Raw genomic sequence first — 23,260 nt, 5'->3', positions numbered from 1 at the left:
CCACAACAGAGTCTGCTCGCAGCAATGAAAGATTCCGCATGCCACAACGAAGACACTGCGTGCCGCAGCTAAGACCCAACACAGCCAAATAAATAAATACTTTTTTTAAATTGAAGAATAAAAATCATGATCATCTCAATAGACACAGAAAAATTTTTGACAAAATTCAACATCCACTTATGATAAAAACTCTCCACAAAGTGGATATGGAAGGAACATGCATCGACATAATGAACACCAGTTTTTTTTTTTAAGATCTGTATTGCAATATAATTGCTTTACACTGTTGTGCTAGTTTTTGCTGTACAACAAAGTGAATCAGCTGTATTTATACATATATCTCCATATCCCCTCCCTCCCATGACTCCTTCCCACCTTCCCTACCCCAGCCCTCTAAGTTATCACCCATCATGGAATTGATTCCCCTGTGTTATGCAATAGCTTCCCACTAGCTATCTATTTTACTTTTGGTACTGTATATATGTCAATGCTACTCTCTCCCTTCATCCTGGCTTCCCCTTCACCCCCGCACCCCCGCCCCCCCGTCCTCAAGTCTATTCTCTACATCTGCATCTTTATTCTTGCCTAGTCACTGGGTTCATCAGTACCATTTTTTTAGATTCCATGTATATGAGTTAGCATACGGTATTTGTTTTTCTCTTTCTGGGTTACTTTGTTCTGTATGACAGACTCTAGGTCCATCCACCTCACTACAAATAACTCAGTTTCATTCCTTCTTACGGCTGAGTAATATTCCATTGTATATATGTGCCACGTCTTCTTTATCCATGCATCTGTTGATGGGCATCTAGCTTGCTTCCATGTCCTGGCTATTGTAAATAGCGCTGCAATGAACATTGGGGTACATGTTTCTTTTTGGATTATGGTTTTCTCTGGGTATATGCCCAGGAGTGGGATTACTGGATCATATGGTAGTTCTGTTTGTAGTTTTTTAAGGAAACTCCATACTGTTTTCCATAGTGGCTGTACCAACTTACATTCCCACCAACAGTGCAGAAGGGTTCCCTTTTCTCTGCACCCTCTCCAGCATTTATTATTTCTAGATGTTTTGATGATGGCCATTCTGATTGGTGTGAGGTGATACCTCATTGTGGCTTTGACTTGCATTTCTCTGATGATTAGTGATGTTGAGCATTTTTTCATGTGTTTGTTGGCCATCTGCATCTCTTCTTTGGAGAAATGTCTATTTAGGTCTTCCACCCATTTGTGGATTGGGTTATTTGCTTTTTCGGTATTAAGCTGCATGAGCTGCTTGTATATTTTGGAGATTAATCCTTTGCCAGTTGCTTCATTGGCAAATATTTTCTCCCATTCTGAGGGCTGTCTTCTTGTCTTGTTTATGGTTTCTTTCGCTGTGCAAAAGCTTTTAAGTTTCATTAGGTCCCATTTGTTTATTCTTGATTTTATTTCCATTATTCTAGGAGGTGGGTCAAAAAGGATCTTGCTTTGATGGATGTCATAGAGTGTTCTGCCTACATTTTCCTCTAAGAGTTTTATAGTGTCTGGCCTTACATGTAGGTCTTTAATCCATTTGGAGTTTATTTTTGTGTATGGTGTTAGGAAGTGTTCTAGTTTAATTCTTTTACATGTAGCTGTTCAATTTTCCCAGCACCACTTACTGAAGAGGCTGTCTTTTTTCCACTGTATATTCGTGCCTCCTTTGTCAAAGATAAGGTGCCCATATGTGCGTGGGTTTATCTCTGGGCTCTCTATTCTGTCCCATTGATCTATATTTCTGTTTTTGTGCCAGTACCATACTGTCTTGATCACTGTAGCCTTGTGGTATAGTCTGAAGTCAGGGAGCCTGATTCCACCAGCTCCATCTTTCCTTCTCAAGATCGCTTTGGCTATTCGGGGTCTTTTGTGTTTCCATACAAATCATAAAATTTCTTGTTCTAGTTCTGTGAAAAATGCCATTGGTAATTTGATAGGGATTGCGCTGAACCTGTAAATTGCTTTGGGTAGCATAGTCATTTTCACAATGTTGATTCTTCCAATCCAAGAACATGGTATGTCCATCTGTTTGTATCATCTTTGATTTCTTTCATCAGTGTCTTATAGTTTTCTGTGTACAGGTCTTTTGCCTCCTTAGGCAGGTTTATTCCTAGGTATTTTATTCTTTGTATTGCAATGGTAAATGGGAGAGTTTCCTTAATTTCTCTTTCTGCTTTTTCATTGTTAGTGTATAGGAATGCAAGAGATTTCTGCACATTCATTTTCTATCCTGCTACTTTACTAAATTCATCGATTAGTGCTAGCAGTTTTCTGGTAGAGTCTTTAGGGTTTTCTATGTATAATATCATGTCATCTGCAAAGAGTAACCATTTTACTTCTTTTCTGATTTGGATTCCTTTTATTTCATTTTCTTCTCTGATTGCTATGGCTAAAACTTCCAAAACTATGTTGAATAATAGTGGTGAGCGTGGGCACCCTTGTCTTGTTCCTGTTCTTTGAGGGAATGTTTTCAGTTTTCCACCATTTAGAATCATGCTGGCTGTTGGTTTGTCATATATGGCTTTCATTATGTTGAGGTAATTTCCTTCTATGCCCATTATCTGGAGAGTTTTTATCATAAATGGATGTTGAATTTTGTCAAAAGCTTTTTCTGCATCTATTGAGATGATCCTATGGTTTTTATCCTTCAATTTGTTAATATGATGTATCACATTGATTGATTTGCATATATTGAAGAATCCTTGCATTCCAGGGATAAACCCCAATTGATCATGGTGTATGACCTTTTTAATGTGCTGTTGGATTCTGTTAGCCAGTATTTTGTTGAGGATTTTTGCATCTATATTCATCAGTGATTTTGGCCTGTAATTTTCTTTTTTTGTGACATCTTTGCCTGGTTTTGGTATCAGGGTGATGGTGGCCTTGTAGAATGCGTTTGGGAGTGTTCCTCCTTCTGCTATATTTTGGAAGAGTTTGAGAAGGATAGGTGTTAGCTCTTCTCTAAATGTTTCACAGAATTCACCTGTGATGCCATCTGGCCCTGGGCTTTTGTTTGTTGGGAGATTTTTAATCACAGTCTCAATTTCCATACTTGTGATTGGTCTGTTCAAATTTTCTGTTTCTTCCTGGTTCAGTCTTAGAAGACTGTACTTTCCTAAGAATTTATCCATTTCTTCCAGGTTCTCCAATTTATCGGCATATAGTTGCTTATAGTAGTCTCTCATGATCTTTTGTATTTCTGTGGTGCCGATTGTTACTTTTCCTTTTTCATTTCTAATTCTGTTGACTTGCATCTTCTCCCTTTTTTTTCTGATAAGTCTGGCTAATGGTTTATGAATGCCAGTTTTGACAAGCCCACAGCTAACATACTCAACAGTGAAAAGCTGAAAGCATTTCCTCTAAGATTAAGAACAAGACAAGGATGGCCACTCTCACCACTTTCGCACAACAAATATTAGAATTCCTAGCCACAGCAATCAGACAAGACATAGAAATAAAAGGAATCCAAATTGGAAAGGAAGAAGTAAAACTGTCCCCGTTTGCAGATGACGTTATTCTATACACAGAAAATCCTAAAGATACCAACAAAAGACTACCAGAACTCACCAACAAATTCAGTAAAGCTGCAGGATACAAAATACACAGAAATCTGTTGCATTTCTTTACACTAACAATGAACTATCAGAGAAATTAAGAAACAATCCCACTTACAGTCGCATCAAAAAGAATAAAACACCTAGGAATAAATCTAACTAAGGAGGTAAAAGATCTATATTTGAAATACTATAAGGCCCTGATGAAAAATTGAAGACAACACTAACAGATGGAAAGATACACCATACTCACGGATTGGAAGAATTAATATTGTTAAAATGACCATACTACTCAAGGCAATCTACAGATTCAATGCAATTCCTTCCAAAATACCAATGGCACTTTTCAAAGAACTGAAACATGTAATTCTAAAATTTGTATGGAAACATATAAGACCCTGAATAGCCAAAATTATCTTGAGGAAGAAGAACAAAGCTGGAGGTATCACACTCCTTGATTTCAAACTGTAATACAAAGCTAATCAAATCAGTGTGGCACTGGCAGGAAAACAGACACATATATCAATGGAACAAAATAGAGAGGCCAGAAATGAACCCATACCTATATGGGCAATTAATCTATGCCAAATGAGGCAAGAACGTACAATGGGGAAAAGACAGCCTCTTCAAATAAGTGGTGTTGGGAAAACTGGACAGCTATATGTATGTAAAAGAATCAAACTGGACTACTTTCTCATACCATGTACAAAAATAAATTCAAAATGGATTGAAGACTTACATGTAAGACTTGAAACCATAAAACTTCTAGAAGAAAATATAGGCAGTATACTCTTTAACATAGGCCTTAGTAATATGTTTCTGGATATGTCGCCCCAGGCAAGGGAAACAGAAGCAAAAAGAAGCAAATGGGACTACATAAACTAAAAAGCTTTTGCACAGCAAAGAAAATTATCAACAAAACGAAAAAGCTGCCTACTGAATAAGTAAAGATATTTGCAAATGAAATATCCTATAAGAAATTAATATTCAAAATATACGAAGAACTCACAACTCAACATCAAAAAAACAACCCGATTAAAAAATTGGCAGAGGATCTCACTAGATATTTTTCCAAAGAAGACATACAGATAGCCAACAAGTACATGAAAAGATGTTCAACGTCACTAATCATCAGGGAAATATAAATTAAAATCACAATAAGAAAGCACTTCACACCTGTCAGAATGGCTATTATCAAAAAAATAAATAACAAGTCTTGGCAAGGATATGGAGAAAAGGGAACCTTCACGCACTATTGGTGGGAATGTAAACTGGTGAGCCAATATGGAAAACAGTATGGTGACTCCTCAAAAAATTAAAAATAGAACTACCATGTGATCCAGCAATTCCTACTCCTGGGTGTTTATCCAAAGAAAACAAAAACACTAATTAGAAAAGATATATACACCCTTATGTTCACTGCAGCATTATTTATAACAGCCAAGATATGGAAGCAATGTAAGTGCCTATCAGCAGATGAATGGATAAAGAAGATGTGGTACACACACACACACACACATACACACACACAGAGGAATACTAATCAGCTATAAAAATAATGAACTCTTGGCATTTGTGACAACATGGCTGGGACAAGAAAGTTTAATGCAAAGTGAAATAAGTCAGACAGAGGAAAATAAATACTGTATGATTTCACTTACATGAGGGATCTAAAAAGCAAAATAAAGGAACAAACAGAACAAAACAGAAACAGAGTCACAGATACAGAGAACAAACCGGTGGTTACCAGGAGGGAGGGAGACAGGGGGAAGAGAGATTTAGGTGAGGAAGATCAAGAGGTAAAAATTTCCAGCTGCAAAACAAATGAGTTATGAGTATGAGACGTACAATTGGGGAATACAGTCAATAATTATATAACATCTTCATATGGTGACAGTAACTGGACTCACTGTGGTGATCATTTTGAAATACACAGAAACATCAAATCACTATGTTGTATAACAAGAACATAGTGTTGTAGGTCAATTATACTTAAAAAAATAAACAAACTCATAGAAAAAGAGATCAGATTTGCGGTTACCAGAAGCTGGGGTAGGGGGTGGCGGGTCTGGATGCAGGCAGTCAAAAGGTACAAATTTCCAGTTCTAAGATAAGTAAGTACTAGGGATGTAACATACAACAAGATAAATACTGTTAACACTGCTCTATGTTATATATGAAAGTTGTTAATAGTAAATCTTAAGAGTTCTCATCACAAGGAAAAAGTTTTTTTCTTTTTCTTTACTTTTGTATCCAAATGAGACAATGGATGTTCACTAAATGTACTGAGATAATTATTTCACGATGTATTTAAGTCAAATCATTATACCGCATGCCTAAAACTTAATACAGTGATATATGTCAATTATATCTCAATAAAATTGTAAGAAAAAACAAAATAGATAAAACCTTATGTTCTATTATGTTCAATATAAAAAATAACAGTAACTAGGGCAATACATGTAGAGCACTTACAGAAAAAGCGGGCATGTGCATTAGCTATTTTGTACCATCATTGTGTCAATAAAATGGCAACTTACGTTTTTCAGTCACTTGGGACTAAAGGAAAAAATAGCTTAATATTTATTATTATATTAGCCTTATTAGTTCCAAGACATGATAAAGACATATTTTAAAAAACTTAAAGTACAAATGTCACTATTTTGTGCAGACAAAAAGGTTGCAGAGTATCCTGAGGGAATGGTGCAGATTCTATTACTTAAAAAAAATAAATTTATTTATTTATTTATTGGCTGTGTTGGGTCTTTGTGGCTGCACTCAGGCTTTCTCTAGTTGCGGCAAGCCGAGGCTACTCTTCATTGTGGTGCACGGGCTCCTCACTGCAGTGGCTTCTCTTGCTGCAGAGCACGGGCTCTAGGCGCAGGGGCTTCAGTAGTTGTGGCACACAGGCTCCGTAGTTGTGCCACACAGGCTCAGTAGTTGTGGCACACAGGCTTAGTTGCTCTGTGGCATGTGGGATCTTCCTGGAGCAGGGATCAAACCCATGTCCCCTGCACTGTCAGGCAGATTCTCAACCACTGCGCCACCTAGAAAGTCCCAGATCCTATTACTTTTAACATCATTAATAAAACTTGACATAAAAACTAGGGTCTTTGAGGATACTCTGAGGCAAAAGGAGTTATGCAACCACATCTGCCTAAGCCAGACAAGAGATCTGTTTCAGTAACTCCTGGCTTTTTAACTTCTGATTCCAATATCAGAGTCTCACATAATCCTTTGCTCTTACAATGCTGTTCTCTCCAGATGTTTCTGTATTAAATCTATCTGAAGCCACGGATAGTCTTTATCAAGCTGACGAGGAACCGTAATTTATCTCATCTGAAATACTCTGCATTTAAAATTCGTAATATGAATAGATAATGGCTAAATACTATATAACATTAAAAATGAACTGCAGGGGACTTCCCCAGTGGTCCAGTGGTAAAGAATCTGCCTTCCAATGCAGGGGATGTGGGTTCCATTCCTGGTCAGGGAACAAAGATTCCACGTACTGCAGGGCAACTAAGCCCACGTGCCACAACTACTGAGCTTGTGAGCCTCGACAAGAGAGCCTGTGTGCTGCAAACTACAGAGCCCATGCCCTGGAGCCCACCACAGTTAGAGATAGAAAACTTGCACGCCACAACTAGAGAGAAGCCTGCGCGCCAATGAAGAGCCCGTGTACCACAATGAAAGAGCCCCCATGCCACGTCACTAAGACCTGACGCAGGCAAAAAAAAAAAAAATTACATAAATAAAAAATGAACTTCAGACACACTTATCAACATGGATGAACACACAACTATGTTGGGTAAAAAAAGAAGCAGAATTCAGCCTCATGAGATCACTGACATAAAGTTTAAAATATGCAAAATAATAGAGTATTTAGGGATACACACTTAAGTATAAACAAGTATAAAGACATACACTAGGATGATAAATGTCAATTTTAAGGGTGTGATTTAATCCTGGCAGGAGATAGAAAATGCAATCATCTAGAGGAGCATGGGACTTTAATTCCACTGGTAATAGTTTTGTTCTTAATCTGAGTGCTTGGTAGCCAAGTTAACTTGTTTTAATATTCTTTTTTATTTAGATTTTAGAAATTTAATAAAATAAGTGTATATAAAATGTATATATACAGTTTAAAGATAAAATTAAATCAATACTCAATTTAATAAGTAGAAGTTGTTTAATTTAGTCAAAATTCCAATCTTTTCCTTTAAAGTCTTGGCTTTTCCTATTATAAAAACTTTAGTGCTTCCTAGGTGGCGCAGTGGTTAAGAATCCACCTGCCAATGCAGAGGTCATGGGTTCGATCCCAGCTCCAGGAAGATCCCACATGCTGCGGAGCAACTAAGCCCGTGTGCCAAAAAAAAAACAAAACAACAACAACTTTATAAAACCTGAGATAAGATATTTTCTTCAAGGGAATTCCCTGGTGGTTCAGTGCTTAGGACTTGGTGCTTTCACTGCTGGGGGCCCAGGTTCAATCCCTAGTCAAGGAACTAAGATTCTGCAAGGCCAAAAAAAAAGACATTTTCTTCTAAATATTTAAAAGTTTTACCTTTCACATTTAGGTCATTACTGCAACCGGAATGGATTTTTATGTATGGTATTAGATAGGGATCCATTTTTTTTACGGCTAATGAATGATCTCAGCTCATTACTGAATAATTTATCCTTTATTCACTGATCTGTAATGCCACCTTTGTCACACATCCAAGTTTCCCTATATTCATAGGTCTCCTTCCCAGTGCTCTACTCTATTATACAGCTCTATTTCTCAATCCTAGAACCAAAACCACCTCATCTAACAGTTATTACAGTTTTACAATAACTCTTGTAATCAGGAAGCGCAAGGTTCCCTATCTTGTCTTTAAAAGTATCTTGGCTGCTCCATCAACGTGTCAAGTTGCATGAAAAAAACTTCTTGGAATTTTGATTAGAATTACATTCGATCTAAAATACAAACTGGGGGCACCCTCGTTTATTGATGATGTAGAATTTAGTTTGCTTTCCTCCTATTTCTTTCTCACTGAGAGGTATCGACATATTTATGCTTTATTTAGAATCACTGATCCAGAATTATTTTCTAGAAAATAATATTCAATATCTGAGTTCAGAGTAATTACTCACTGCAGGAAAGGGTGTTTCCAAGAATTTTTCAATGTGGTCATAATGAACAACATTCACCAGGTGTGACCAATACTGGCCCTGCAAATGTTCTTCAATGGAATAATGATTTTAAGGATCTTTATGAAAATTATAAGAGGTCTTATTTTGCAAAGTGTTCAATGTATAGTATAAGCTGATCAAAAGAAGGTCAGAATTGTTGGAAAAAGACCAGACGTCAAGGTTTTTCACTCTCTTGGTTAAAATCAAGGAAGTACATTCAAGCATTTTCCCCATTCTTCTCTGCCAGATGTTAGTCTTTGTAAGATCAGCTCATCTAGACTCTGAAATCACGGATTACTGATTTTCAAAACACTAGGCTAACAACCTACCAAGGATAAGTATGAAATACATGTTTCATGAACAGCAAGCTGTAGGCCTAGATCACTAACTCAAATTTCAGATTCCATTTCCCTTCTTTCTTCTTTTTGACTTCTTAGGTTAAGTAGATACAGAGAAGAAGAAGAGAAGCCTAAGGCTATTTGAAGAAACCAGTTATCACAGGCTGAAAGATTCTTTTAAGGTGTCTTGTATTTTGGAGAATATTTAAAAAAAGGAAAAGTGTTTTGCATAGTGAAGTTTATAGTAGAAATAAACCAACAATCAGGAGCTAGATATTTATTTTAGCTCTTGATAAAAGATGATATTGACCTTGAGATAATCCACTCAAACCCCCTTTCATGGACAACTGTCAACAGGATCAGTCTATTTACAGAGAGAAGTCAGCTCATAAGGCATAAAACTGTCTGCCAGGCATACCATCTACAGCAGCTAAGGTTAGTGCTATGGTGCATACCACCAGGAATGAGGACCAATAAGCAATGCCAAGTAAAAAAGACTCCCCTGTGCTAACATGGATGGGAGACATATAAACAAATGCACATATCTAAAGGCATGACTCAGATGATGCTTGTCATAAGGATGGGAGTTTGGGGGAGAACTTATGGGGAATCATTCATAAAACTGAAAAGCTATTCAGCTGTCATATGCTGAACATTTCCAAGTTGGTGACAAGTTGGTAAGGTTTATCTGGGATTTGCATTCAGATGTGATACTCTAAAACGCGTACAATTAACCATAATTCTGTTATGGTTCATTATTTACTCTGCCTCCCCAAAGTAAAAACAAATTTCATCCAGTGAAGAGCCCTATCAGAAGGACAAAAGTAGAACTTTCTTCATGTGACTGCCTTTTCCAAATAACTATCAATACTGTATACAATGTTCTGTCACTCTACAAATATGTATTAAGTGCCTACTATGTGCCTGAAATACAGTCTTTAAAAACACACACACACACACAAAGATAATAAAATAAAATAAAATAAAATAAAATAAAATAAAATAAAATAAAATACAAACTGGGGAGGCACTTCCCTGGTAGCCCAATGGTTAAGAATCCACCTGCCAATGCAGGGGACAAGGGTTTGATCCCTGGGCTGGGAAGATCCCACATGCCTCAAAGCAACTAAGCCCATGCGCCACAACTGCTGAGCCTGAGCTCTAGAGCCCACGAGCCACAACTACTGAAGCCCACATGCCTAGAGCCTGTGTCCCGCAACAAGAGAAGCCACCGCAATGAGAAACCTGTGCGCCGCAACAAAAAGTAGCCCCCACTAGCCGCAACTAGAGAAAGCCCAGAGTAACAAAGACCCAAATGCAACCAAAAAATAAAAATAAATAAATAAATAAATATTTAAAAATAAAATACAAACTGGGGAGAATTGTCATTCTTTGTAATACCGACTCTTTCAATCCATGTATATCGGATGTGTCTCCCATTTATTTAGATCTTCTTTATTACTTTTCTAATTGGACCATCTTTGTCTTATTTTTTTATTTTTTCCATTTTATTTATTTATTTTTTGAGGTACACCAAGTTCAATCATCTGTATTTATACACATATCCCTGTATTCCCTCCCTCCCTCGACTCCCCCCTAACCTCCCCGTCCCAGTCCTCCAAGGCATCATCCACCATCGAGCTGAAATCCCTTTGTTATACAATAACTTCCCACTGGCTATCTATTTTACAGTTGGTAGTATATATATGTCTATGCTACTCTCTCGCTTTGTCTCAGCTTCCCCTTCACCCCCACCCCCCCAAAACTCGAGTTCTCCAGTCCATTCTCTGCGTCTGCGTCCTTGTTCTTGTCTTGTCACTGAGCTCATCAGTACCATTTTTAGATTCTGTATATATGAGTTAGCATACAATATTTGTCTTTCTCTTTCTGACTTACTTCACTCTGTATGACAGACTCTAGGTCTATCCACCTCATTACATATAGCTCCATCTCATTCCTTTTTATACCTAAGTAATATTCCATTGTATATATGCCACATCTTCTTTATCCATTCATTTGTTGATGGGCATTTAGGTTGCTTCCATGTTCTGGCTATTGTAAACAGTGCTGCAATGAACATTATGGTACATGTTTCTTTTGGGATTATGGTTTTCTTTGGGTATATGCCCAGGAGTGGGATTACTGGATCATATGGTAGTCCTATTTTTAGTTTTTTAAGGAACCTCCAAACCATTTTCCATAGTGGCTGTACTAACTTACATTCCCACCAATAGTGCAGGAGAGTTCCCTTTGCTCCACACCCTCTCCAACATTTGTTGTTTCCATATTTTTTGATGATGGCCATTCTGATCGGTGTGAGGTGATACCTCATTGTGGCTTTGACTTGCATTTCTCTAATGATTAGTGATGTTGAACACCTTTTCATGTGTTTGTTGGCCATCTGTATGTCTTCTTTGGAGAAATGTCTATTTAGGTCTTCTGCCCATTTGTGGATTGGGTTCTTTGCTTTTTTTGGTATTAAGCTGCATGAGCTGCTTGTATATTTTGGAGGTTAATCCTTTGTCCGTTGTTTCATTGGCAACTATTTTTTCCCATTCTGAGGGTTGCCTTCTTGTCTTGTTTATGGTTTCTTTCGCTGTGCAAAAGCTTTTAAGTTTCATTAGGTCCCATTTGTTTATTCTTGATTTTATTTCTATGATTCTAGGAGGTGGGTCAAAAACGATCTTGCTTTGATGGATGTCATAGAGTGTTCTGCCTATGTTTTCCTCTAGGAGTTTTATAGTGTCTGGCCTTACATGTAGGTCTTTAATCCATCTGGAGTTTATTTTTGTGTATGGTGTTAGGAAGTGTTCTAATTTCATTCTTTTACATGTAGCTGTCCAATTTTCCCAGCACCACTTATTGAAGAGGCTGTCTTTTTTCCATTGTATATTCGTGCCTCCTTTGTCAAAGATAAGGTGCCCATATGTGTTTGGGCTTACCTCTGAGTTCTCTACTCTATTTCATCGATCTTCCTTTCTATTTTTGTGCCAGTACCATACTGTCTTGATCACTATGGCCTTGTAGTATAGTTTGAAGTCAGGGAGCCTGATTCCACCAACTCCATTTTTCCTTCTCAAGACTGCTTTGGCTATTCGGGGTATTTTGTGTTTCCATACAAATCCATCTTTGTCTTTTAAATAGAGAGTTTGGGGGAAACCTGATCTAATTTATTTTATTGCGAATAAGAGATATTTGTATCTCTTTCTACAATGTTATTTTTCATTTTTTATTTCTTCCATTTTCCAGTTTTCTTTTTCTTTTGCCTTCTGTTGGATTTTTTTTTCTCATTCATTTTTCCACTAATTTCTATTTATTTTTATTCTATTTCTACTTTTTTATTGTCAACCCTGAAAGGTAAACATGAATACTTTACCTGAAGTCTGAAGTTAATATCTTTACTCTCCTCCTTAATTAAACAAGAACTCTTGGAATGCTTTTACTTCAAACCCCTTCCCTACTTACATTTGTTTGAATATTTTCCATTTTTTACATCCACAAATATGTCATTATCGTTTAAAGTCAATCCTTCTTAAGATTTTCCCCAATGAACATTATATTCTTTGCTCCTCATTCCTCTTTGCATCTCTGACCTTGTTTCCAAGAAGCATTCTTATTTCTACCTTAAGAACATCTTCTAGAAGTTCCTTTGGTGAGGTTCTGTGGCAATATATTTTCTTACTGTCTTTGTTTGAAATTTTCCTTCTTTTAGACTTATTTTAAAAAATATATATATTTATTTAGCTGTACCGGGTCTTAGCTGTGGCACGTGGGATCTTGTTGCTGCATGTGGGATCTTCATTGTGGCATGTGGGATCTTAGTTGTGGCATCTGGGATCTAGTTCCCTGACCAGGGATCGAACCTGGGCCCTTTGCATTGGGAGCACGGAGTCTTAACTGGACCATCAGGGAAGTCCCTAGACTTATTTTTGAAATATGGTTTAACTAGATGTACAACTCTAAATTGACAGGTGTTTTCTTTTAGCATTTGTAAAATATTGTTTCACTATCTTCTTGCTTCCACTCCCGGCTTGATGGGAACAGCAAACAATCTCTCAGAATGTATATGTCCTGCTAGAAGAAATTATGTATTCTCAGTGTCCATTATAAACCTTTTTTCCAGAACTTCCCAGGTGGTCCAGTGAATAAGACTTCCAATGCAGGGGGCCCGGGTTCAATCCCTGGTCGGGGAACTAGATCCCGCAAGCGTGTTGCAACTAAGAAGTCTGCATGCTGCAACTAAAGATCCAGAGTGCCACAACTATGATCCAGGCAGCTAAAACAAATAAATATTTTTTAAAATAAAGTAAAATAAAAAACCCCTCTTCCTGACAATCTATGCCCTTCAAAAAAGAAAAAAAGAAAAAAAAAGGAAATAATTGGGAGATTGGTATTGCCATATATACATTATTAAGAAAAAAATATCAAATTGTACACTTTAAATATATGCAGTTTATTGTATGTCAATTATATCTCAATAAAAGTTCTTTTAAAAAAAAGGAGATAAAGAGAAGTACTATAGTTTATCTAACTATAGGAAACCAGGGAAAAGCATTAAAAGTCAAACTGACAAAAACAAGTAAAGAAAATCTGTTAGCTAAAAAAAAAAAAAAGTAAAAGGTACTTGAACTGGTACCTCTCAGACCTTGAACAGGCTATTTGCCTGCTATATGACCTTCAACATAATCATAAGGTAGATATTACCATCCCCGTTTTAAGATGAACTTAAGTTATGTGGAAGGTTAAGTAGTTTATCCAAGGTCAATCACCCCATCTGTTGAAAAGTTGTCTTCCATGAAACCCGTCCCTGGTGTCAAAAAGGTTGGGGACCCCTGTGGAAGAGGTTCGCACTCTGCTAAACCAAAGAGCTGAGGAATTCCCTTGTGCAAGAGATTCATATGTTAAAAGCTCTGATCAATACAGGTTCCCTCTATCTAAAACTGTAAGATAATTAGAATTATTTAAGGGACCTTCCTGGTGGCGCAGCGGTTAAGAATCCGCCTGCCAATGAAGGGGACATGGGTTTGAGCCCTGCTCTGGGAAGATTCCACATGCCACAGGCAACTAAGCCCGTGTGCCACAACTATTGAGCCTGTGCTCTAGAGTCTGTGAGCCACAACTACTGAGCTCATATGCCGCAACTACTGAAGCCTATGTGCTTAGGGCCCATGCTCCACAACAAGAGAAGCCACTACAATGAGGAGCCTGCACGCCACAATGAAGAGTAGCCCCTGCTTGCAGCAACTAGAGAAAGCCTGTGTGCAGCAACGAAGACCCAACACAGCCAATAAATAAATAAATAAAAAATTTATTAAAAAAAAAAAGAATAAGGATGAAGATGCAGAGAATGGGCTGGAGGACACGGGGTTGGGGGGCGGGGGGCGAAGGGGAACCTGGGATGAAGTGAGAGGGTAGCATAGACATATATACACTACCAACTGTAAAACAGATAGCTAGTGGGAAATTGCTGTATAAGAAAGGGAGATCAACTCGATGGGTGATGCCTTAGAGGGCCAGGACAGGGAGAGCGGGAGGGAGTTGCGGGAGGGAGGGGATATGGGGATATATGTATAAAGACAGCTGATTCACTCTGGTGTACCTCAAAAGCTGGTACAAGAGTGTAAAGCAATTATAGTCCAAAAAAGAGCTTAAAAAAAAAAAAACATGGCTAGGTCAATCCAGTGAGAGAAACACATAAGCATGCACTACAGACTAATAACTTGTGCTATTAAAAGAAAAAATGGTTCTTTATCTCAATCACACTAGTAACAGCCTTCATTCTTTGTTTCACTCTGAGTGTCCAAGATAGCCACAAGTTGTAAACAGATATAAATGAGTCTACCAATATGTGAAACATCAAGAACGAAAAGATTATCTTTTTGCCTTTTGTATTCCTTTCTATGCCACTTCCATAATGCTAGACCCGTGCTCTGCAAAATAACCTTTATCCGGAGAAAGTGCAACAAGTGAATATAATTACTCAGGCAAAAACTAAAGAACAAACATTTACTGGGTATATGGTTAAGAGAATTCAGATTACTTCCCATTTAACAAATCAGCATAAAGCAGTTTCAAATATCAATCACTCACACAAAATTGATTAGTCATTTTGGCCACAAAAGATAATACTGCAGAATTTAATCTCCTTGTCCTTTCGCCTTTAAGCGAGATTAATAACACCTGCCCTCAAAGAGTTGTGAGAATATCATGAAGTAATATTTGCTAAAAAATAAAACAGTAAAAGATGAGCTGCGCCTGCATACAGTAGGTACTTAACTATTCAGGGAAGCAAGTGGCTATTAAGAGCCAATTATTGATAGGTGCCAAGTACCATGCCAAAGAGCATACAAAGGTGAGTAAGATTATGGTCTTTAACCTTAAAAAGCAGTATCAGTAGAGAAAAAGAGATGGTCATGTTAACAAATAGGTATTAATAGAATATACATGTAATAATGGACATATAGGTAACAAAGAAAAGGGTTCCCCCTTTCCCTTTTTTTTGTTCTTCTCTAGTTGTGACAAGTGTGGGCTACTCTTTTGTTGCAGTGCATGGGCTTCTCATTGCAGTGGCTTCTCTTGTCGAGGAGCACAGGCTCTAGGCTCAAGGGCTTCAGTAACTGCAGCATGTGGGCTCAGCAGTTGTGGCGCATGGGCTCAGTTGCTCCGCAGCATGTGCTATCTTCCAGGACCAGGATCAAACCCCTGTCCGCTGCATTGGCAGGCGGATTCTTAACCACTGCGCCACCAGCCAAAAATAAAATAAGTAAGTAAGTAAGTAAATAAATAAATAAAATAAATCCTTGGGGGAAAAAGAAAAAGAAAAACTGTAACCTTCTCCTCCTAGTTAAACAGTGCTGTTACCACCAAGCAGCATGAATCAGCTTTGAAATAGAGGTGTGGCTTACTGATAAGCAAAAGTAATCTGAGGAAATATCTTTAGTGAGTTATAAAGGACATATCTCACCAAGGGCAATTCATCACTAGCCATGACAAAATCCACACTCAGAAAAATGTAGCACTCTTTCTTCCTGGCATTATACATACCATATTTTGAGAAAATCCCCAGAACAAAACATATTTTTAAAAGCTACAGCATTCAGTGACATATCAAATCTTTTTTAAAAACAATTTTGGTGGTAAACATTAACTATGATGAAAATACTATTAATAAAATCTCCAAAAATAATTTTATCCCAAAACTAAAAATGTAAAGAAATGAAATTCATATTTCTCATCAACTTGGCTTTTGAAATAGTTATGTGATTAAGACACATGAACAGATAAACGGGAATGAGGAGAGGGAATACACTGAAGAAATACAAATGGTTAATAAAGATGAAAATATGTCCAACCTGATTACTAATAAGGAAAATGCCAATGAAAAGGGAGTTTTACTTTGATTTTTCTTGCCTATCAGAATTGCTAAAAATTTTAAGATTTAAACTATTCAGCTGCAGGGGGAGGAAGGAGGAAAGGAAAAATATTGATCAAAGGGTATAAGATGAGTAAGTTCTGGAGACCTAAAGTACAGTGCGATGACTATAGTTAATAACAATGTATTGTATACTTGAAATTTGTTGAGAGTAGGTCTCAAACATTCTCAACACACACACAAATGCACAGGGTAACTGTGTGAGGTGATGGATGTGTTAATTAGCTTCATGTGGTAATCATTTCACAAAGTACATGTACATCAAAATAACACACTGTACACCCTAAACACATACACTTTTTGTCAATCATATTTCAATAAAGCTGGAAAAAATAAAAATAAAATATCCAGTATTGGTGGTATTCAAGAAACAAATAAATAATGCTAATGCATAAATTAACAGGTTAATTTGGTGTATGTTTTTGGAGGACATTTCGGCAGTACCAATCAAATTTGTAAACCTTTGACCCAGCAATCCCACTTCTAAAGTACAGGTATACTAGACTCAAAAAGATACTGTGGCAGTATTATTCATAATGGCAAAAACTGGAGATACATGAAATGTCTGTCAACAGGAAAATGGCTAAAGATTGAAACCTTCATACATTGAATACCACAAAGACATTCAAAAATCTACTATGTTCTAACATAAAAGGATATACTTAACATATTGTTGAATGAAAAAAAGAAACAAGTTGCATAATGAAAGGTAGGATTATAAGGCTACTCACCAAAAGGGTTAATCAACTCTCAGTGGAAGTTTGGAGAGGACAGCAGTGGGAATAAGAGACAGACAGCAGGGTAATAAGGACTTTTGCTTTTTATTTTATGTACTTACATTCGATCCAAATTTTTACTGTATATTTCCTTTACAATTAAAAATTATTTTTAGGGACTTCTCTGGCGGTCCAGCGGTTAGGACACCACACTTGACCCCTGGTCAGGGAACTAAGATGCTGCACAGCACGACAAAAAAAAAAAAAAAAAAAAAATTTTAAGATTTGCAGATTAGAATTAATCATCTTATTTCTTCTCCTCGAATACTTGAGACTAAAGTTGGGTTTTAGGCAAGAAAAGTTTCCTTTTAATAGATGAAGTTTGGTTAAATATATCCATATAGTGCTAGAAATCAAGTAAAAATGATCAATAGAAAGACTGACAAATGAATTCTTAAAAAGTTTCATAGGATACATGCACCTCCTATGTTCACAGCAGCACTATTTACAGTAGCCAAGACATGAAAACAACCTAAATGTCCATCGACAGATGAATAAAGAAGATGGGGTATATATATACAACAGAATATTACTCAGCCATTAGAAAGAAATAATGCCATTTGCAACACCATGGATGGACCTAGAGATTTTCACACTAAGCAAAGTAGGTCAGAAAGAGAAAGACAAATACCATATGATATCACTTTATTTCTTTATGAGGGAGGGGAAGACAGATAAGGCTACTCTCCTTAGAACTCTCCCCCTTTCTACCTGTCACCCATAGGAGGAAGGGGGAAAGCATTTCAGGGCTCTACTTTCAACCTTGATTAACAGACAATCAACCCACCCAAAGAACTACCATTTTTCTATGAAACCCATTCCAAGGTATACAAAATACATCACCAACACTAATGTGAGAAAGATATTTCATAATTTTTTTGATCCCTTATAAAGTGAAGATTTTTAATTTCTAATGACCTAGGTGGATATTACTAGTTCAAGTTTAATAAGAACACTTCAGGGACTTCCCTAGTGGCACAGTGGTTAAGAATCCACCTGCCAATGCAGGGGACATGGGTTTGAGCCCTGGTCCAGGAAGATTCCACATGCAAAGGAGCAACTAAGCCCGTGCACCACAACTACTGAGCCCATGCTCTACAGCCCACAAGCCACAACTACTGAGCCCTTGTGCCACAACTACTGAAGCCCACGTGCCTAGAACCTATGCTCCACAACAAAAGAAGCCACCACACTGAGAAGCCAGAGCACCACAACCATGAGTAGTCCCCGCTCACCACAACTAGAGGAAGCCCTTGCACAGCAATGAAGACCCAACAGAGCCAAAAGAAATAAATTTTTATTAAAAGAAAAAAGAACACTTCAATTTAGTGTCCTCCAAAGTTAAAATGTCCTCACAAAACAATGCTACTAGAAGTAACTAGATAGCATTATGAAAAAAATTAAGAATAATTTTTCCCACACCTCAAACTTAATTAAAAAAATACTAATGAGAGAAACAGAAATTGAGAAATTAATATTAGGTTGGCCAAAAAGTTCGTTTTGGTTTTTTCCGTAAGATGTAATGAAAAACCTGAACGAACTTTTTGGCCAACCCAGTATCTGCTCCACCTATGGAGAAACAATTTTCTAATGATGGAAGAAATACAAGAAATTACAAAGGAATCAGTGAATAGCTATGGCATGAAATATTTAGGTTTCTGTACAAAACAAAAATAAAAATGAATGTCACAGAGTGGGTCAAAATCTTTCAATAGGACTTCCTAGGTGGCGCAGTGGTAAAGAATCCACCTGCCAATGCAGGGGACACGGGTTCAAGCCCTGCCCTGGGAAGATTCCACATGCCACGGAGCAACTAAGCCCATGCACCACAACTATTGAGCCTGTGCTCTAGAGCCTGTGAGCCACAACTACTGAGCCCATATGTACCGCAACTATTGAAGCCCACGTGCCTAGTGCCCGTGCTCCACAACAAGAGAAGCCACTACAATGAGGAGCCCACGCATCAAAACGAAGAGTAGCCCCGGCTCTCAGCAACTAGAGAAAGCCTGTGTGCAGCAACGAAGACCCAATGCAGTCAATAAATAAATAAAATAAATAAATAAATTTTTAAAAAATCTCTCAATAAACTTGAAAATAGGGACTTCCCTGGTGGTCCAGTGGTTAAGACCGCAGTTGCACTACAGGGGACGTGGGTTCAATCCTTGGTTGGTGAACTAAGATCCCACATGCAGCGTGGTGTGGCCAAAAAAAAACCAAAACACACAGCACTTGAAAAATAAAGTAGCTATAATAAAAGGCTTACAAAGGTATCTAAAATCGTAAAGACCTAATCAGATAAAAAAAACAAAAGAACAACAAAGAAGAGTAGCCCCTGCTTGCCACAACTACAGAGAAAGCCCATGCACAGCAACAAAGACCCAACACAGCCAAAAAAATAAAAAATAAAATATTAAAAAAAATCAAGCACTATATAAATGTTCATACCTGCTGATCCAGTAATTTCATTTTATTTTTTTATTTTTTAATTAATTAATTTTTTAAAAAAATTTTATTTATTTTGGTTGTGCCAGATCTTAGTTATGACATGCAAACTCTTAGTTGCTGCATGCATGTGAGATCTAGTTCCCTGACCAGGGATCAAACCCGGGCCCCCTGCATTGGAAGCATGGAGTCTTATCCACTGTGCCACCAGGGAAGTCCCTTTATTTTTTATTGAAGTATAGTTGAATTATAACGTCATGTTAATTACTGCTGTACAGAAAAGTGACTCGGCTATACATGTATATACATTCTTTTTCATATTCTTTTCCATTATGGTTTATTATAGGATACTGAATATAGCAGTAATTTCACTTTAAAAGAAAAAAGTTACATGTACAAAGACCTATGTAGCAGCATCATTCATAATGGCTAAATAAACTGCAGCCAACAACATAGGAATGCTTAGTTCAGTTGTTCTTTAATTTTTTTTTTCCTTTTTGACCATGCTGCTGGGCTTGTAGGATCTTAGTTCCCTGACCAGAGACTGAACCTGGGCCCATGGCAATGAAAGTGCCAAGTCCTAACCACTGGACCGCCGGGGAACTCCCCTTAGTTCAGTTTATTTTCATCAACAGGCTCTGTTTAGTGGGGAAAACAGAGGTAAATAAGCTACAGAGGGAAAAGAGCCCTGCAGAGACATGGACAAAGTACTTAGGGATCACTCAAGGTAAGGATGAATCATTAACTTTTTATGCCAATTTTCTGACACTGTATTTCGAACCTAAGTGCAAAGAAGAGAGTAAGTAGCTGGGTAGACAGAATCAAGTGCATTAGTTATTTGCTAGATGGGACTTGCAGGGTCAAGGTGGGCTAAGACAGTTCTCTGTAAGAGATTAATTACGTTGAGTTCCATCAGAATCAGCCATCCACAAACGAAACAAACCAAGCAATGTACTTAACTTCTGTAAGATAATCATAAAATTGTTATCTACCCTTAAATAAAATATAGTCAACAGCTACTTTAAAAATACTCCTAGAAATCTGGCTAACAAGTTCACATTTGAGAGAATAAATGCCGAGAATATTTTACAATGAAGGTTTTTTTTTTAAGTCACAGATTTGATTCAAAATTTAAATGTATATTACTAAGAAGAAAAAAGTATCAAATTGTACACTTTAAATATATGCAGTTTATTGTATGTCAATTGTATCTCAATAAAAGTTCTTTAAAATAAAAGATTTAAATGTATACCTGAAAAAACATCCAGCAACATCATATACTACAAATAAATGTCTTAAAAAAATAAATTTCTAAGAAAATAAATAACTAAATAACTAAATTTCTAAATTCAATGCACTGACAGTACACACGCTGAGAGGTTTCCCTTACCACTCAGTACCCTGGAACTGAAGGATACACTTTAAACCAGTGCTTGCTCCCGTGTACAGCACTGATCACAGTACTAATCCCTTTTTCTTTGCCAAGTATAATCATACCTTTTCTCATATTTACTAAACACTATACAGTTTACAAAGACCTCTGAATACATTATCCCATCTGACACTTTTTAAAAAAAATTTTTATTTATTTGGCTGCTTCGGGTCTTGTTGCGGTACATGGGATCTTCATTGCCATGTGCAGGATTTTACTTGCGGCATGCAGGATCTTCTAGTTGTGGCACGCGGAATCTAGTTCCCTGACCGGGGATCCAACCCAGGCGCCCTGTGTTGGGAGCTCAGAGTCTTAACTACTGGACCACCAGGAAAGTCTCCCATCTGACACTTTTGATAAAATGGTTACTAACTCTATTTTATAAATAAGGAAAAAAGTTCAAGGAGGTCAGCTGACTTGGATATTCATGCGAGGACGTGATGGAGCTGGAACTAAAACCCAGGTTTTCAGACTCCAAAGGTAGTAAATACATTATATTAGGTAAATATGTCAGAACTTTCAGATTGTTAAAACGAACACCTGGGGCTTGAAACATAATAGAGAAGTTAAACTGAAAACCAAACTCGAATCTGAAAGCTGTATGGTTTCCATCACCTCTTCCCTAAAAATCAGTCACTAAACATACTTCCTTTCCTAAAACTCCTCCAAAGTACCATAAAAATCCTAGAATTTGAGAAATCAACTAAACCAGACCCTTTTAGAGATGAGAAAATTGAAGCACAAGATTTGTGACTTGCTCCAAGCTTCCCATTACAACATAGTGTGTCTTCTTCTAAGGCCCACATCAACAGTACTGCACTCAAGAAATGTCTGAGAAAGGAAGACACAGAATGGATGGCCAACTGGATAATATGTCTGTTTTCAGTGGGGCCCTAAATGAGGTTCAGCAGCCCTTTTGCTCACCTCTGGTGGGCTCCCTTACCTTTTCCATGACTGCTATTCCAAACTTTTGACAGTCTCTTAAGTCCTCTAGCCCACTTTATCCTTTGATCATTCTGCAGATAACTTAACTCATTCATTCCAAAAGGAAGATTTTTAAAAAGAAGTCATCAGGCATTAACAGACCTTATAAGGCAGAAATTATTATTCTCAGCTTTGAAGTCAAAATATATCTATCTGGGTTCCAGATCTCTTCAATTACTTAAAGGTGCCTTTGGGAAATTTAATCTCTCTGAGCCACACCTCCTTCAACTGTCAAATGGAAATGCCTACAGAATTTTTTGTAAAATTAAATGAAATAGCACGTTCAAAAGTACCTAGATCACTGTCTGGGTACAAAATAGGCTGTGGGTAATTCACTCCAATTTCAACTTCCACCTCCATCACTTCCAAATATATCTTCTCCCATCCTTTGTTTTCTTTTCAAGGCTCACCTCTCTATGAGCTTTGATTTTATTTCCTCCCAAGGTTTCTCTATTATCTACCTTTTCTTTTGTGCAGATCTTCAATACCTGTCTCTCTGCTGGCTTCTTTTCCCTTACTTTCAAACATGTCAAAACTCTCCCATCCTTTAAAATCAAAACAAAACCAAAAAAAGGCCCTCAATCCTGCCTCCTATTTAGCACTTACTCTAAATATGCTCCTAAACCCTCTAACCCACCCTGAAGAGAGCAAGCAATTACCTGTCAAAACAGATCAGATTATGTCAATTTCCTGCTACAAAAACTTTTGATGGTTTAGCAATTCCTCAATCATAAAGCCTGAAGTCTCTCTCTCTCTCTTTTTTTTTTTGAGCGGGGCAGTGGTGGGGGTGGGGGTGGGGGGCATACTGCTGCCCAGCTTGTAGGGATCTTAGTTCCCCAACCATGGATTGAACCCAGGCTGCAGCAGCGAAAGCACTGGAGTCCTAATCACCGGACTGCCAAGGAATTCCCAACAGCCTGGAGCCTTTAACAAGCATTCTGAATCCTTCTCAGCACCCAGCCATCAATCTTTGCTTTCACTAGCCACTGCACTTTTCAACTTCTCAGCCCCACTGGTCCAGACTCCCTAAGTAATCCATAACTTTCTAGGATGATATGCATATGTTTCCTTTTTTTTTTTTTTAAATATTTATTTATTTGGCTGCACCA

At 37.5% G+C, this 23,260-nt stretch overlaps 1 protein-coding gene across 2 annotated transcripts in view; it reads right to left on the bottom strand.

The window, feature by feature from the left end:
* Positions 1-23,260, bottom strand: part of PHACTR4 (phosphatase and actin regulator 4) — a 104,853-nt gene that overhangs the window by 77,646 nt on the left and 3,947 nt on the right. Inside the window, exon 1 of one of the 2 annotated variants that reach the window (XM_057702373.1) lies at positions 17,356-17,473. The exons of the other annotated variant lie outside the window; for it this stretch is intronic. The gene's annotated coding sequence lies outside the window, so the exon portion shown is untranslated. Of the gene's footprint in view, positions 1-17,355; positions 17,474-23,260 lie in introns of those variants that run through there. 2 annotated transcript variants of the gene reach the window in all.

Source organism: Hippopotamus amphibius, chromosome 1, assembly GCF_030028045.1.
Source record: "Hippopotamus amphibius kiboko isolate mHipAmp2 chromosome 1, mHipAmp2.hap2, whole genome shotgun sequence".
Taxonomy (NCBI): domain Eukaryota; kingdom Metazoa; phylum Chordata; class Mammalia; order Artiodactyla; family Hippopotamidae; genus Hippopotamus; species Hippopotamus amphibius.
The sequence above is the reverse complement of the archived record's forward strand: the minus strand, read 5'-3'. Positions and strand labels throughout refer to the sequence as shown.